The sequence below is a fragment of the Diaphorina citri genome, unplaced genomic scaffold, assembly GCF_000475195.1.
Source record: "Diaphorina citri unplaced genomic scaffold, Diaci psyllid genome assembly version 1.1 scaffold2, whole genome shotgun sequence".
In the NCBI taxonomy this organism is placed as follows: Eukaryota; Metazoa; Arthropoda; class Insecta; order Hemiptera; family Psyllidae; genus Diaphorina; species Diaphorina citri.
The window spans coordinates 803526-820200 of NW_007377441.1; the positions used below are offsets into that span (position 1 = coordinate 803526).

General features: G+C 36.1%; 1 protein-coding gene across 1 annotated transcript in view; it reads right to left on the reverse strand.

Annotated features, from left to right (window-relative positions):
- LOC103512025 (transcription factor hamlet) overlaps window positions 1–16675 on the reverse strand; it is a 72611-nt gene that overhangs the window by 18762 nt on the left and 37174 nt on the right.

Sequence of the window (16675 nt, forward strand, 5' to 3'; positions counted from 1 at the left end):
ATATGGTCTAATTTTAGGGCAAAGAACACAATAATGTCCTTCTGCAGTTTTGTTCACTGAAAGCGAACGCAAGGGTCGAAAGGGGTTTATAAAGGGGTATGCGATCCACACAAATTGAGGACAATTAGAGGTATGAAATATTATTTTATAAAAATCATGAAAAGGAGTGAAGAATCAAACCCCCTTCCTTTTTTTTTTAAAGTAGTTATTGATAGGTAGTTTTTCATGTTCGATTTTACAGATTTTTTAAAGACAAAATTGGAAATGGAATTTTATAAAAATGAAAGAGATTTTCTCTTTTATCGAAGGCCAATTTTAAATCAGTTTTTTAACTTGCTCCTCAAAACCAAGTCGCTTCATACCCTTTGATGAAAGAAACTTGATAATCTAGCTCTCAATTAAGTAACCCATACCTGTGTACTGAATAGAGTACCAAAAAGTAAACTGATCTTCTAAGAAAACATCTCATCACGAAAAAAATATTGCAGATTAATTAGTGAAAAGAAAGCCTTTCTGTTTCCTCCCCAAAAGATTATGTTATCTGTATAAAAAGAGCATCGTATTCAACCATTGACAAGAGAACACAAAACCGTAATGAAGACATTAATATTATTATCTAACACATTACGGAAATACAACATTATTCAAAATCCTAATAAATAAAATTTACGAAAAAAAATCACTCCCTCCAAATTCAAATTATGAAACCAGTTTTTACTAATACAAACACCACGAGGATGTATAAAAAAAAGATGTATGAAAAGGATATACCTACCTACCTAGTATTGTATTAAAATATTTGATAATATTTGTTGATGCATTCAAAATACTATCTCTTTTACATTTATAACCCGATAATTTAGAGATAATTACCAAAATAATGTAAATGAGGAAAGCAAGAGAAATACAATTGATGATTCTCATGAAAAATATAACTGTCCAAATGTATTTTTTTCGTAAAGATCGTCAAAAATAATAAATAATCCGAAAAGATTTTTTTAAAAAAAAGTATTTCTTCTCTAAGAAATTCGTCCCCAAAGTGTGCGCGGGAAAAATAATGAGATTCAAATTTTTAAAGCGTAGGGACGCTTGGCAACATTGCGTGGGACGTAACCAACCATGAAAAAAGAAATTCTTCTGGCTCTTGCTAATCTGATCACATCGTTTTCTTTGGTTTTTGCGTTTTGTATCTGCTAATTTGACTGTTTTTCTAAGTATCCTGTGGTGGTGTAGTGGTCAAGGCGCTCGACTGGTTAACAGGAAGGCGTGGGTTCAATCCCAGCCGAGGTATGGAATTGTATCCTCAATAAAAATACTCATTTCATTAGCGTATAGGTAAACTTGTAATTTGATTTCTATTTTATTTTTATTTAATTTTTTATTTTTCATTTTTGTATGTTTTTTTTTTCTTTTGTATTGTTAGCATTCAGTTTTTTTTTTTATTGTAATAAATGGGACGTTGTCCCGTAAAATTTTGTAAAAAAAAAAAAAAAAAAAAAAAAAAAAAAAAAAATTTAAAAAAAAAAAAAATAAATACCTACCGTTTTTTTTTTTTTTTGAAAATTTTTCTAAGTCCGAAGTTTGAAGCAACATTGACTTTGGTTGATATCTGGATGAGTGACTGTCCGATTTTTACCAAATTGTTACAGTCGCGTCCTTGGACCATACCGGTATATCATACCAAATTTCATCGCTTTATGACTAACCGTTCTTGAGATATTTTGTATACCACCTTTTCCCATTTAAACCTGTAGTACACACGTACGTACATACATACGTACGTACATACATACATACGTACAGACCATGGGCTGAAAACCACTTTTTTGGAATCAGGGCACCCCGAAACGGATATTTCCACCCATTTCCCGATTTTGAAAATTTGGACCGATTGCAATACTTTCTCATTACCTTGTATAGGTTCCCTATACGTAAAGGTAATAGAAAGTAAAAATGGAATGAAAATATCTAAATTTGAAAATAGGTATAAGTACCTAAGCTGATACCTATTGAAAAATAGTGATAACAAAATGCGTAGATAGGTACCTATTCGATCTCTTTGAGCCCCTAACCCAAATCCCTATGGTAATAAGCTCACAGCGCGTCGTGCGATATTGGTAGATGACGTCATCACGGGAGTACAGTGTTGTCGCTAGGTATGATATCGGCGTGCTTGAGACTCTCATGTTCCGAGAGCTGTATCTCACGATCTAGTGAACGCATTTTCTTCGTTTTAGTCTCAATATTTTTTTTAATTTTTATAGTTTTTTCTGAGATAATAAAAAAAAATCATGAGAATCACCAATTGTAGAAGACCATGTTTTATTAAATGGTTTAGTGGAGATGTCTGAACTACCGAATGAATTTGAATATTGAAAATAGTAGAGATGTCTAAACCACCCAGATTCTTTTCACATTAATATTAGTGGAGATGTTTTAACTACCAGATTCATTATCATGTTGAAATTAGTGGAGATGGTTTCATTGTTGAAAATAGTGGAGATGCCTGAACTACCAGATTCTTTTTCATTTGGAAATCAGTGGAGATGTCTCAACTACCAGATTATTTTGAGCATTGAAAATAGTGGAGATGTCTAATCCACCCAGATTCTTTTTCCCATTGAAATTAGTGGAGATGTCTTAAGTACCAGATTCTTTTTCGTATTGAAATTACTGAACTACAAAATGGTTTTGATATCGGGTCAAATTTTCGATGGTCAGTTTTTGATGCCAAAACACGTTTTGAGGTCCCTAGAGCCTACATCGAAAGTTTCAGCCATTGGTCCGTGTGTGTAAAAGTTAGGGTAAAATAATACTCAAATAAGCATCATTCAATAGGATAAGGAAAGTCGTGTGATGTTCACACCAGATTTTTTTACATTAAGCTAAATCAAAATTTTGAAGGTGTACCTTCAAAATCAAGCCCCCCCAAAAATTTAGTCAAGAACCGCCTATGTCCATAAACATAAAATGAGATACTAAATTTACATAATGCACTAAACATTTTAAACAAGAAGAATGCGTTAAACAAAAAGTGAAAATTGATGAGTTTTTGTCTCCAATAGATCGTTCTTTTAAAGTGCCCTTTACTCCTGTAGACTGCGTTAAACAAAAAGTGAAAATTGATGAGTTTTTGTCTCCAATAGATCGTTCTTTTAAAGTGCCCTTTACTCCTGTAGACTGCGTTATAGCCAAGGTTAATGGTCCCTCTTCAATAAAGACGATAAGTAGGTAGATAACTACAGAGTACAGACAGAGGTAAGTTAACGTCTGTGCTAATTCCAATATTGAGTTTAGTAAGAAGGCTTTATGTTCAACTGTTCAACATTAAAATCTCTCAAATTCACACTCAGAAAAATTAGAAAATGCAAGTAATATCAATCAACCATCCATCTCTTCAGAACAAGTACAAAACGAATCATTGATCAATTCCGAAACCATTCCTATTGTAATACGAGTAGGGGATATAAAAAAAGTAAATTCATCTTTGTTAAATTTATTTATATGTTTTTATTTGATTTTTTGAAGAACTTGAAGTTTCTGCGTGAAATAATCCCAATGTGATATGGTCTAATTTTAGGGCAAAGAACACAATAATGTCCTTCTGCAGTTTTGTTCACTGAAAGCGAACGCAAGGGTCGAAAGGGGTTTATAAAGGGGTATGCGATCCACACAAATTGAGGACAATTAGAGGTATGAAATATTATTTTATAAAAATCATGAAAAGGAGTGAAGAATCAAACCCCCTTCCTTTTTTTTTTAAAGTAGTTATTGATAGGTAGTTTTTCATGTTCGATTTTACAGATTTTTTAAAGACGAAATTGGAAATGGAATTTTATAAAAACGAAAGAGATTTTCTCTTTTATCGAATGCACACCATTCTTAACGTGACCAATTTTAAATTAGTTTTTTAACTTGCTCCTCAGAAGGAAAAGCTTTGAAAATAAACAATGCAACATTGAAAGCATAGACAATGATTTATCCAAAGTGGGCGAAGCAATCCCCATGAGAATATTGTAGAACAAATGTACAACCGGTTGGGTGGAAGATCTCAATAATTGAGAAATTGAGAAAGAATCCTTCTACTTTAAAAAAGCCATGTCTTGGTCACTCATACTTCCTCATTTCTCTTGGTCAATTTTTTGGTTGATTAAAAAAATCAGAAGTAACCTTTCACGGATACAGATTTAAAGCAGCTGGTCTTCTAGAGTTTATAAGAAAGTCAAAAGCTCAAAGTTACCTCAAAAAGACATAGGTAGATGGACTAGCATACAAAACATGCGAAGCTCTCCCAACAGATGCAAAGAACTCTACGGAAAAACTCAATACGGAAGTACAAGACACTTAGGATTCAATAGGAAGTCAGGAAGTACCAGCAGATCCTATTCCCAGACACAGATGGTAAAAATCTATACCAGAACTTCCAGAAGTCAGTAAATTACCAGAGGGTCTACGTAAATAATCGCGTAGGTTGGGGGTGAAGTAAATCTCCCCTCACATCAAAGTGGTTACACGCATCCTTGAATAAATTACCTCTATCGAGTTACGTCTGGCGAAATATATCCAAAACCTCACAAAATTACCTTCTGCAGTAAAATATATGTTACGCTTCAAGATCACAGTTCACCCTTTGTGGGGGACTTGAAGAAGTATATCACCCATCCGAGCTTAGTCTCACCTGTGTAACGAACTTTCTCATAGCGTTCGTGTGGTCTGTCCTCTACAGCTGACGTCCCAAAGAGTCACACTTTGATGACTTTACAGAAAAAAGTTGGAAAATTATTGTAATAGAAAGTAAAAAAGATTGACGGATAATGCTAATGTAGAAAAGTGCGTTTTGTCAGATAGACGGCTGTCAGATGGATTTGGAGAGAAATCTGTTAATTTTGTGTTCCATAAAATTATAGGTAAACGAAAGTGTTTGTTCAAGACTTTATGAAGTTTAGTACACATTAGATCCATTGCTGATGTTTGTGCTACAGGTTCGCTTGTGGCCATTTCTGCAGCTTTTTCGAAAATTTCGGAATACATCGGAAAAGAGCGGACTTCATCAAATGGATTTGAAATGTTGGTGTACTTTTCTGAGTTGTCTTTCCTGATTACGAGGACTCTCAAAACACTGATCTATGGATTTTTAGTCCGTCCTTCCTTTATTATTACTAATAATAAAAGGTATAAGGGACGGACTATTGTATTCGCTTCGGTGTCGGTCTGTCTGTCTGTCACTGATCAGTTCCTGTCCTGAGTAGATCGTGCATGTGGTTTCGTAGTAAACCTGGAATGACAATTTTAAGACACTGAAAATCTACAATCATACTTGAGCAGGTCTATCTCCTTCTAAAAACAGTGTCTGCTTCCTACCCACACAGCCTGAGAAAATGAACTAAGTAGGAACTAAGTAGGTAATATTTATTCTAAAATCATATTAGGTGTAAGTCCTTTTAAAAACAAAGTCTGATACCTGCCTATATCAAAAGACAAATAAAAAACATATAAAGTCTAATAAATGAGTTTTGCACTTCACTAATCTTGCAAACAACTTGATTTTTAGGATGAAAATGTTGTCTGGGAAGTTAGAAAAATCCTTTGGTGAGTTTTACGTTAGGTAAAAAGGACGCTGACCCAAATTATAGTTACCTAGCAAAATATTCAACATCAAAGTTCAAGGAGATACCTACCTAGTATTCAATCGGTTAATGTAGGTACATTATAGCAAGTAAAGATTTTTTTTATATGAATTAATTTCCTAATTTACCAATTCCGATAGTTATCTTTCTTGTTTCCCAATTTTCTATTTTATTCAAGACAATAAATAAGCACGACCCCCTGTTCTCCTTTGTTCAAATAACGATTAACAAATATTTAACATGTATAACCTCTATTTGAAGAGGTTTAATTAAAACTTGATTGAGGTAACGATGATTTCGTGATGGTAAAATAATTTCAAGACATTATCATTAACAGCGCTGTTATCTCTGCAAAGCACGATCATTTCACAACTTTGGTCGAAAACACTATAATGGAATGACTGAATTAAAATTTGTACGAGAATACCTATGTGTAGATACTTTGTACGCATTTAAATGAACTTTGTAAAAAATTTGTACTTAGATATTAGGTGTACTTAAAGCTATCTCCTCGTACGATTGGTAGGTAGATGTAGGACAGAAGGTGGTCAAATTTCTAAAGTAACGTATAGATAATAACCATTCAATTCATTCAAATCTTACTAAAATATATCCTGTCATTCCTGCAATTCCATAAAATTGGACATACCTCCCCTAATGTTGGGACTTAGGATCTTTCATCTTACCTGAACATGTAATTTTAATCTTTTGATAGGAAATCACTCAAATCACGAAACACGACATCTAACCCGCTATCAAAATCACTTTAAGTAACTCTGGGAAAATCTGATAATCCGGAAATCGCACTTTCCGGACAAAAACTTGAAACATTCTGCAAACTCGATCAAATGAAATCCAGGGAATGGCAGATGGCAGTGATGATGCGCATAGAAATATGCCATAAGCCCATTGATAGGAAATTATAGTGGCCAGAATAAAAATTTGAGACAAGAGCCATCTCTCTGTGAAATTTTTGAACAGTATGATGGTATTTGAAAATTGTGGACAAATCTCAGAACTTTTTTTAGGAGTTTGATAGAGGGAACTGCGAAGGTCCGAAAGCGAAGAGAGAAGAAAGCCAGCTGCGTTCCGAGAACTAACATTATCTGTTTAGAATAAAATCCAGTCCTGATGGAATCGAATCCGCGACGTACTTCTGAAGCGGTCAAACTTTCTTGACTTGGCGGGGCGGAGCGCTACCACGCTCCTTAATTAATAGCTAACTATAGCAAGGTTACGTTGTAGGCTGGCTTCAGGATCTTTTGTTACGGACCAAGAGGGTTCTCTTGGGGATATCAAATTTTCGGTCTACATGAAAAAGAAAAACTCATTATGAAGCGTCAAATATTGGGTCTAATCAGACTTACCTGAAGAATCCTTGTCGCTTCTATCTTCCGAGATGGGGCCTCCATTTTCATTGAACATATCCATACTCAGTGGAGTCTTGGGAGCCATGATCAGTTCCTGTCCTGAGTAGATCGTGCATGTGGTTTCGTAGTAAACCTGGAATGACAATTTTAAGACACTGAAAATCTACAATCACACTTGAGCAGGTCTATCTCCTTCTAAAAACAGTGTCTGCTACCTACCCACACCTGAGACAATGAACTAAGTAGGAACTAAGTAATTTATTCTGAAATCATATTAGGTGTAAGTACTTTTAAAAACAAAGTCTGATACCCCCTCTGTCAAACCTCTTAAAAAAAAAAAAAAAATAAAAATAAAAAATAAAAAAAAAAAAACATTTGAAACCCTTCATAAACTTAATAAAATGATCATTCATGTTATATGTTTTGCTACGTACATAGCTACTTATTTTTGAGTACCATACAATGTTCCAATCCAGTTTAAAGCACTACAAAATTTTACGTTCATTGTTGTGAAGTAGGTGGGTACTCTAATAATGCCTATACCTGAAGAGATAAGTCAAGATGAGTAGAAATGAAATTTGAATGAATGAATGAATGAATGAATGAATGAATGCATGAATAAATTAACACTACGTCAACCCTGATTGAGAGGGAAAAGACGGAGTAAAAGGGGAAGTAGGTAAAAATTCAAGTTAACTCACTGATATGTATAAATTATGAATTGAATGTCAGTAGTTCATCTGCTAAGAACAAAAACAGAATGATACCTAGTTTGTAAAAAAAAGAGTTTCTTTAGAATGATAGATTGTTTTAAATTATAGTTTGTTTAAAATGATAGTCTGTTTGCATGATAGTAGTATCTCCAGGTGCCACTCAATAGGTTCTAATGGAAAGGAGAGCTTTAATAAACTTTAAAGTCTTGAAGTCACCTGGCTCGGTTCACACCATCATGGACACGAAATCACAACTTTGTTTCTTTTTGTGATGAAGTAGTTTACGAACTTCAATATTTCGAAAAGAGTTTTTCCAAATCGGTGTGTAACACGCGACTGATGCGGTATCCAATGTTGAAGAAGGTGAGATTTGAAGTATCGGGTATCTCCCTTTTGAGGTTTGAAGTATCTTCGAATCTTCATACCTACGTAGATCTATCTATGATTCTAAGAAAACATCGGATAAAATATAGGAACTGCCTATATTGCTACATACCTGCCTAATAGGCAAGTCTTTGAAGAAGACGGAGAAACTATGAAGCTTTGACGGCTTCTTCAAAAGCAAAACATCACGCGACTGATGCGGTATCCAATGTTGAAGAAGGTGAGATTTGAAGTATCGGGTATCTCCCTTTTGAGGTTTGAAGTATCTTCGAATATTCATACCTACGTAGATCTATCTATGATTCTAAGAAGACATCGGATAAAATATAGGAACTGCCTATATTGCTACATACCTGCCTAATAGGCAAGTCTTTGAAGAAGACGAAGAAACGATGAAGCTTTGACGGCTTCTTCAAAAGCAAAAGATGGAACATAAGCCGGTTACATCTTCATGCGCATTGATACACATTGAGCCTTCTGTCACCTAGAGAGGACCCTTACTTGATAACACAAATAATATTTCACCGATTGGTTCCTATCGAAATACTCGTATCTGTGATTGTTATATGTCCAGTGCCGAAGCTTGGGGTAGATTTGGAGATTCATTTTGGTTGAAAGATTTCACACTATGTCTTTCGATGAGGGTGCCAATTACTTGAGAGATTTTTTCTACAAAGCTGTCAGTATTTCTTTCGTGCTCAAAGAGCATAATTTTCCTTCTGGAGCATGGGAGTCTTGTGTTGGAGACAGTTTTTTTGAAAGTTTCCTAGCTCATCTAGAAGTGGGTTAGAATTAGTATGAGTGAGTCAGTTACACAAGGGGCTGTATATATTTAGGATCATTCATTCAAAGTCACACGTTGGTGATGTCGTACAGAAGACTTATCATTAGGAAGACATCTTGATAGCGACGACATTTTTATTTTATTTTTATTTTTTTTTTATTGGGGAGGAAAAGTTTTGGCTGATAAGTAGTGAAAAACCCCTTTCCTTTCTTTTCTTCCCCCCCTCTTCATTCTATTAAATAATGTTCTATTGGCAAGGCCCTATAAAATTCACTCATGATTATTATGGGCAAGATCATAGTCAAAATTTTAACTCAATTTGAGCTGTTATTATGGTCCTGGATTAAGCAATTTGATTGGTGGATTTTAAGAACATTTGACAGTGCTTCTAGAGATAGTATACATATGCCACAGAGAAAGTAGCCGTTTTCAGGTAGTTTTAGAGGGAAAGTGTATCGCCTCTTTTCCGCAGTTTTTCTAATCACGATGTGGAAAAGGCATGTCCCATTTCCTCGGGGCTCTGAGCTTGGAATACATTTTTTTAATTATAAATAATATAATAAAATTATCATGAAACGGGTGTTACATGAAATATGATTGCGGTTATAATATGTCATGTGTCTGGGGATTATGAGCAGATTGAAGATAAGGATTAAGCGATAAGCGTCGTAGCTTTATACATCGCACGATTTATACAGTCATAAGTCACACGACACTTTGGATTTAAATTATGGAGATTGGCGCGGAGCTCCTTAGTTTTTCATTATGCGGAAGACAGGGGGGAACTCTCCATTGGGGCCATCACGAATGATGTGCCTTGGAGGGACTCAGGGCCCGACTCCTTAAAGCTAAAAGGAAAGGCTGTCCTCGTCACCAATTTAGTAGCTTGTAATAGACTGGATCTTTATTGATAAACCTTACTGGCACAAACATAGTGGCAATATTTTTGTGGGCCTTAAGCATAGAATCAAGATAGATAATATTGTAAACATGAATAATAAATATTCAATAATTATAGGCACCTATCTATCTATGTATCTATGGGCCTTACCTATATATATGCATGTTGACTTTTACCCGTTCATTTGACTTCAGTTTTAACCTGGAGGGGGGAGGTGCCCCCTTTCACCCCCTTCAGATGGAGAATCACAAGTAGTACAGTCAGATTCTATAACGACCATCAGGTCACGACATCTACAGCTCTCCATATATCAGGGCAGAGGTTTCCATGGCCGGAAGTTAGGTAAACAGATGTACTGGAAAGTAGGTACCTACTCGTATGCTTGCATTGCTTGTTATGGGAGCTTTCAAAATAGCCGTTTTTTTTTCAAATCTGTTTCCTTTCTCCCTCTCTCTCTCTCTCTCTCTCTCTCTCTCTCTCTCTCTCTCTCGCTCTCTCTCTAAATTTTAGCTAACTAGCTATAAAACATAACCTAAAATGTAGATGTATTAGTGGAGACGCCAAATTCGCACTATCGATATTCCCATTTAGAACATATCGTTAAAATTTGATGTTTGAAATCCATGGTACCAAATTTGCTATTAAAAACAAGTCCTTTTCCTTTGAGACAATTGCTGAAAAAGTAGAAGGACAACACATTCTAACAAAATGAGAAAATGACACGAAGTTTGGAGAAAAAATGACATAAATTAAACATCAATGTTTTTCATCGATAATTATTATCATTATTAGTGGCATAAACTTTCTACCGCTTTTTGGCGGTTTTCGGTCTAGTTTAACAATATCTCGGGAACGGTATGAGCTAGAAACTTGGACTTGAAATTTGGTATGTATTGACCCTTGTATTAGCCTTGTATATACCCTAGTGTGATATTTTGCACATGTTCATAAAAATTATGATAGCGAAATCAACACCCTATTGCTTGTTCTTCTATTGTCCCAATATTGGGAGGAGGGATTTCGGGAGAGAATGAAAAATATTACTTGATTTTATGCCGGTAAGGACAGTTGGAAACACAGTTTTTTTGAAAGTTTTCCAATCATCCCACATAATTGACATGATGGCAAAGCGATTAGAAATCAATAAGTCTTGGGGTCAAAATTGAGTCATTGATGAGTCACAGGGCATCAGGATTATCTTCTTTATTACTATCAGCATTACCTATGTATTTTGTTGTCAAAAGACTCTAAAGATGACCTTTGATCCTTCAAAATGTTTGATGCACAAAGCTCTTGCGTTGCGCCATTGAGGTACCAAGAACATTCTCAGATATTGCACATAGAAAAAGAGTTTTGCTTCGTTTTTATAAGACGGTCTTGGAAGTTTAATGAGAGAAGGTTGATTAAAAACAGGTAATTCATCTCGGCTATTATGGTCTGAGTAGGAGTATCGCTTTGATGTGATTTTATCCATAAAGAAATATGCCCAAAACTGTCGTGGGGAAAAAAACTCAAGCATTAGAGAGAAATGCAAGTGTAATAAATTGCCAGGTTCTTAATATTCTGCTTCCCATATTTACTCATAAAGCGTAGGTAATTACAAGTAACAGCGAAACTATTTAACATAAGAAAAAGGTTCAGTGTTGGAATATCATTTCAAAGCATAATCACATATTAATTACAAGTCCTTGTTTCTGCTTCCAGAACTACAGGGTGAATCCAAAAGGAAGATACGGTCACCGGTCACTCTGTGAGTTAAGCTCTTTAGACTTGGCCTGGTATCATTATTTACCATGTTTTTGTCTGATGAAGTTATCTATGATATTTTATTAAGGGACCAAAACTTTCATGTAGATGCTATTTGGATCTTCAAGGGGTGGGATTCTGATTCTAACAGGATCTTTTATGACCCTACCTATATCAAATGGGGAGAAATGATGATCATCAAAGGATGGAAGATTGTGTGAGTATTACGAGTTACGAGTACCAGGCCAGGTGAAATTGAGATACCTACATTTCTTCATAAAACTGCGAGTAAGAAATAAAGACCACATCACTCTTCACCAGTCAGTATTTCCTAGCGGAAAACTTATGTCCATCCCGTAGCTAAATCCACACGGTCACTGATGTTCATCTATATAAAACTAATACACCTGGACATTTTATAATATAGGTAGTAACTACGCTAACCACCAGTCTTACCTATAATTCAGAATTAACAAGAATTATGTTGCTTTAACCTCCGTCATAAATAGGTTACGATTAGCAGCGGCGTTACATTAGAGTTTTGAATTTCACAAACTCCTTGCGTGCTCTTAATCGCTAAACACACGCGGGCTGCTTTTCTGCATTCACCTCTCTGTGGGCACACAAACGGAGCCGGACTTTATTGTAAAATATACTTGTAGAAAAAGAGATTTTAATGAACGTATAAATGAATCGTTTATCAAACAAACGGTACTGGTTCCGACTGGGGAAAACAGCACGTTCTAATTACTACTAATGGCGCTTGGGTATGCTGGGAGCTAATAAAGTCAAACGACAAATTGCACCCGAAGTGTCAGATCGAATGGGAGGGAGTTAATGGACTGGAAGGTCGATTTATGAGCATATCGGTCATAATGCATCAGAGTCTGATCTTGAACTTCCAACACAGATCCTTGTTTTGTCCTTGAGTTGCGGGATGATATGGAAACCTCCTCTGATTGTCAAATAGTTGCGGATCTATTGTTGAAAGATTTAACTTTAGTCGCGTGGTCTATGAGATTTAATGACAATAATGGTTCTGTTATCAAATAAAATCATCGGTTATGAATAAATTATGACCCTTTCATGAGCTTCCAATTATTCCGCAAAAGCCACAGTAACCCTTTTTCTTTCAGTTAAGACGGTATTAGATTTTTTTAATGCCCACAAAAAAACATACGTCTCGGATTATTCTGTTTGACTAGGTTTCACAAAGTGTTTCTTTTATATTTCCAGTCACATTAAAATGAAAACTGATTTCATGATTGAGTGTGAATCGCACATGCAGGCCTTCTAAAGTTAATTAGCATTATCACGGGCCGGTAAGCATAATGAAATTCATTTGAACCTTTGCTTAGGTTTTAGGATGACGAATCCTGACTCTATCTAGCGAAAAAAACTCGTTTGTTTTTTCATTGCTCATAGGGAGTCAAGGGATCTTCAATGTCAGCTAGTTATGACTGACTAGGAACTCGAAAATTTGAGTACCTGTGTACCACCTACCTTTATGAGTGTCATAGTCACAATGCCTACTTATGGGGCAATTATGAAGAAATGCGAAATGTCTCTACTTCATCTACCTAACTTGTCTTTATACTTTTCCACTTTAATTATAACGTCCATATTTTAATCTCTTACACAATAGGTAGGTAATAAGCAGTGCCTACAAGCCACGTCCCGGATATGTCTACGCATCACTTGCCCCAAGACAATGGGCTTACCCATCCCTTCTCAAAGTTAACTTGTTTTTCAGATAAATGTGGTTTTTTCCCTCCAGATACGTAAATGTATTGTGAGAATACCGGGGGATGAATTTATCTTCTCCTGATGCAATCTTCATGTCCCATCTTCTTGTGTTTGGGCGGGCGTGGGAGGATATAATGGGAAGATTCTCTATTTGTTTATAAGAGGGAAATGGGATGGTTGGGGAGTAGGGATAATGTAATTATATCTTCTTGTTGGTGGAAAAATCCTACTTGCTGATGGGCTTTGGGGCTCAGAAATTTGCAATTTGCAGTCACTTTTATTTCCAACTTGAGCTAAGATTAGCCGTGCATAAAAAATGAACTTAGTTTTTGTTTGTTTTATTTCATATGCCTATCTACTTCTTTCATTTTTATTTATCTGTTTATTTTTCGTTTTTAATTGTTGTAAATCGCGAAGCGGAAAAAAATATTCAATGTATTTAGATTATAATAAATGTCTTTGTCTAGGATTGTATATTCAACATAATCCTCTGATTGTCAAATAGTTGCGGATCTATTGTTGAAAGATTTAACTTTAGTCGCGTGGTCTATGAGATTTAATGACAATAATGGTTCTGTTATCAAATAAAATCATCGGTTATGAATAAATTATGACCCTTTCATGAGCTTCCAATTATTCCGCAAAAGCCACAGTAACCCTTTTTCTTTCAGTTAAGACGGTATTAGATTTTTTCAATGCCCACAAAAAACATACGTCCCGGATTATTCTGTTTGACTAGGTTTCACAAAGTGTTTCTTTTATATTTCCAGTCACATTAAAATGAAAACTGATTTCATGATTGAGTGTGAATCGCACATGCAGGCCTTCTAAAGTTAATTAGCATTATCACGGGCCGGTAAGCATAATGAAATTCATATGAACCTTTGTTCAGGTTTTAGGATGACAAATCCTGACTCTATCTAGCGAAAAAAACTTGTTTATTTTTTCATTGCTCATAGGGAGTCAAGGGATCTTAATTGTCAGCTAGTTATGACTGACTAGGAACTCGAAAATTTGAGTACCTATGTACCACCTACCCATTATGACTGTCACAGTCACAATGCCTACTTATGGGGCAATTATGGGGAAATGCGAAATGTCTCTACTTCATCTACCTAAACCTAACTTGTCTTTAAACTTTTCCACTTTAATTATAACGTCCCTATTTTAATCTTTTACACAATAGGTAGGTAATAAGCAGTGCCTATAAGCCACCAGTAAAGCCGCGACGGGCATTCCGTGTATCGCCTCTTTTCCGCAGTTTTTCTAATCACGATGTGGAAAAGGCATGTCCCATTTCCTCGGGGCTCTGAGCTTGGAATACATTTTTTTAATTATAAATAATATAATAAAATTATCATGAAACGGGTGTTACATGAAATATGATTGCGGTTATAATATGTCATGTGTCTGGGGATTATGAGCAGATTGAAGATAAGGATTAAGCGATAAGCGTCGTAGCTTTATACATCGCACGATTTATACAGTCATAAGTCACACGACACTTTGGATTTAAATTATGGAGATTGGCGCGGAGCTCCTTAGTTTTTCATTATGCGGAAGACAGGGGGGAACTCTCCATTGGGGCCATCACGAATGATGTGGTCACACGACACTTTGGATTTAAATTATGGAGATTGGCGCGGAGCTCCTTAGTTTTTCATTATGCGGAAGACAGGGGGGAACTCTCCAATGAGGGGCCATCACGAATGATGTAGAAAAAGGTGATTTTTTGTACTAGGCGAAAAGAGCGTAATAAAAGTAAGAGATGTGACAACCGGGAATTACATCAAAAGTGTTTTCGGAAATCTCATGACATTTTTCATTATCCGATATATCCGTTTGCACAGTTAGAAATTACGAAAGATCAACAATGTCTAGAATTTACAGAAAAACTCTCACTGAAAACAATCACTTTCAAAAAAAGGCCAAACTAACAAAGTCACACGAAAAAAATCAAAAAACTTCGCGTTACGAAAACGATTCGCCAAACAATCGGCAAACGGAAGACTTCAAAAGACACTCCAAAACGCCTGAATAGTGCTGGAACGAATAGCTTTCCCAGAAGTCGAAACAATAACTGGCGAAGAAAATTACATCTCAGGTGAGAAACAATCCGACAAGAGGGGAAACAAAATATTGAAAATGAAACACACAAAAACATTAAAAGTTCACTAATATTTCCCGCGGCGGTGGGAGGTAGGAGGGGGTTCCATTTCCGTGAACTATATCACTGCCTGAAGTGTACCTGTAAAGAGAACGTCTATATGAGGGTAAAAGTCATCCCCCTCCATCGATGAAGTTGAAAGCCCTCTCCACCTTTTAGGCGTTAAAGTGCCCTCTTTCCCCTCATATAAGAACTATAAACCACGTCCACCCCTACAATAGGGGCTCCTCTGCTTCCCAATATCCCTATAGCACCTAGAATGGTATTATCAGATGGTCCAGAGGCTATGGTTTGTTGCACATTGTAGGAAGGAAAGTAATGTAATCGGGTCAAATTTTCGATGGTCAGTTTTTGATGCCCAAACACGTTTTGAGGTCCCTAGAGCCTAAATCCAAAGTTGCACATTGAGAGAAGAACAGATGAAGACGGAATAATTAACTTCTCGCGGACGCAACATCTTGCGGTTCCGGTTTGCGGGGGTGAATAGCTGATTCTGTGAGAAAATTCACCTGATGTTGATTGTTTCGAGAGGCTGTGCTAGGGGTGAGTGTGAGTATCTTCCTGTGGTCCTATGGTCTATGACCCGGGTTGTGACCTGTGAAGAGTGTGAAGTGATCTTGAATGGGAGATGCACTCATTCAGAGTCTGGTTGTTGTTCACATGCTTATGCTCATCAAAAGAGTACTAACATTACTAAATTATTACACTATGTCGAATGATGTACCTTGGAGGGACTCAGGGCCCGACTCCTTAAAGCTAAAAGGAAAGGCTGTCCTCGTCACCAATTTAGTAGCTTGTAATAGACTGGATCTTTATTGATAAACCTTACTGGCACAAACATAGTGGCAATATTTTTGTGGGCCTTAAGCATAGAATCAAGATAGATAATATTATTATATACATGAAGAATAAATATCCAATAATTATAGGCACCTACCTGTGTATCTATAAGCCTTATCTATATCTGTACCTAAATGCATGTTGACTTTTACCCGTTCATTTGACTTCAGTTCAGTTTTAACCTGGAGGGGGGAGGTGCCCCCTCTCACCCCCTTCAGATGGAGAATCACAAGTTGTACAGTCAGATTCTATAACGACCATCAGGTCACGACATCTACAGCTCTCCATATATTAGGGCAGAGGTTTCCATGGCCGGAAGTTAGGTAAACAGATGTACTGGAAAGTAGGTACTCGTATGCTTGCATTGCTTGTTATGGGAGCTTTCAAAATAGTCGTT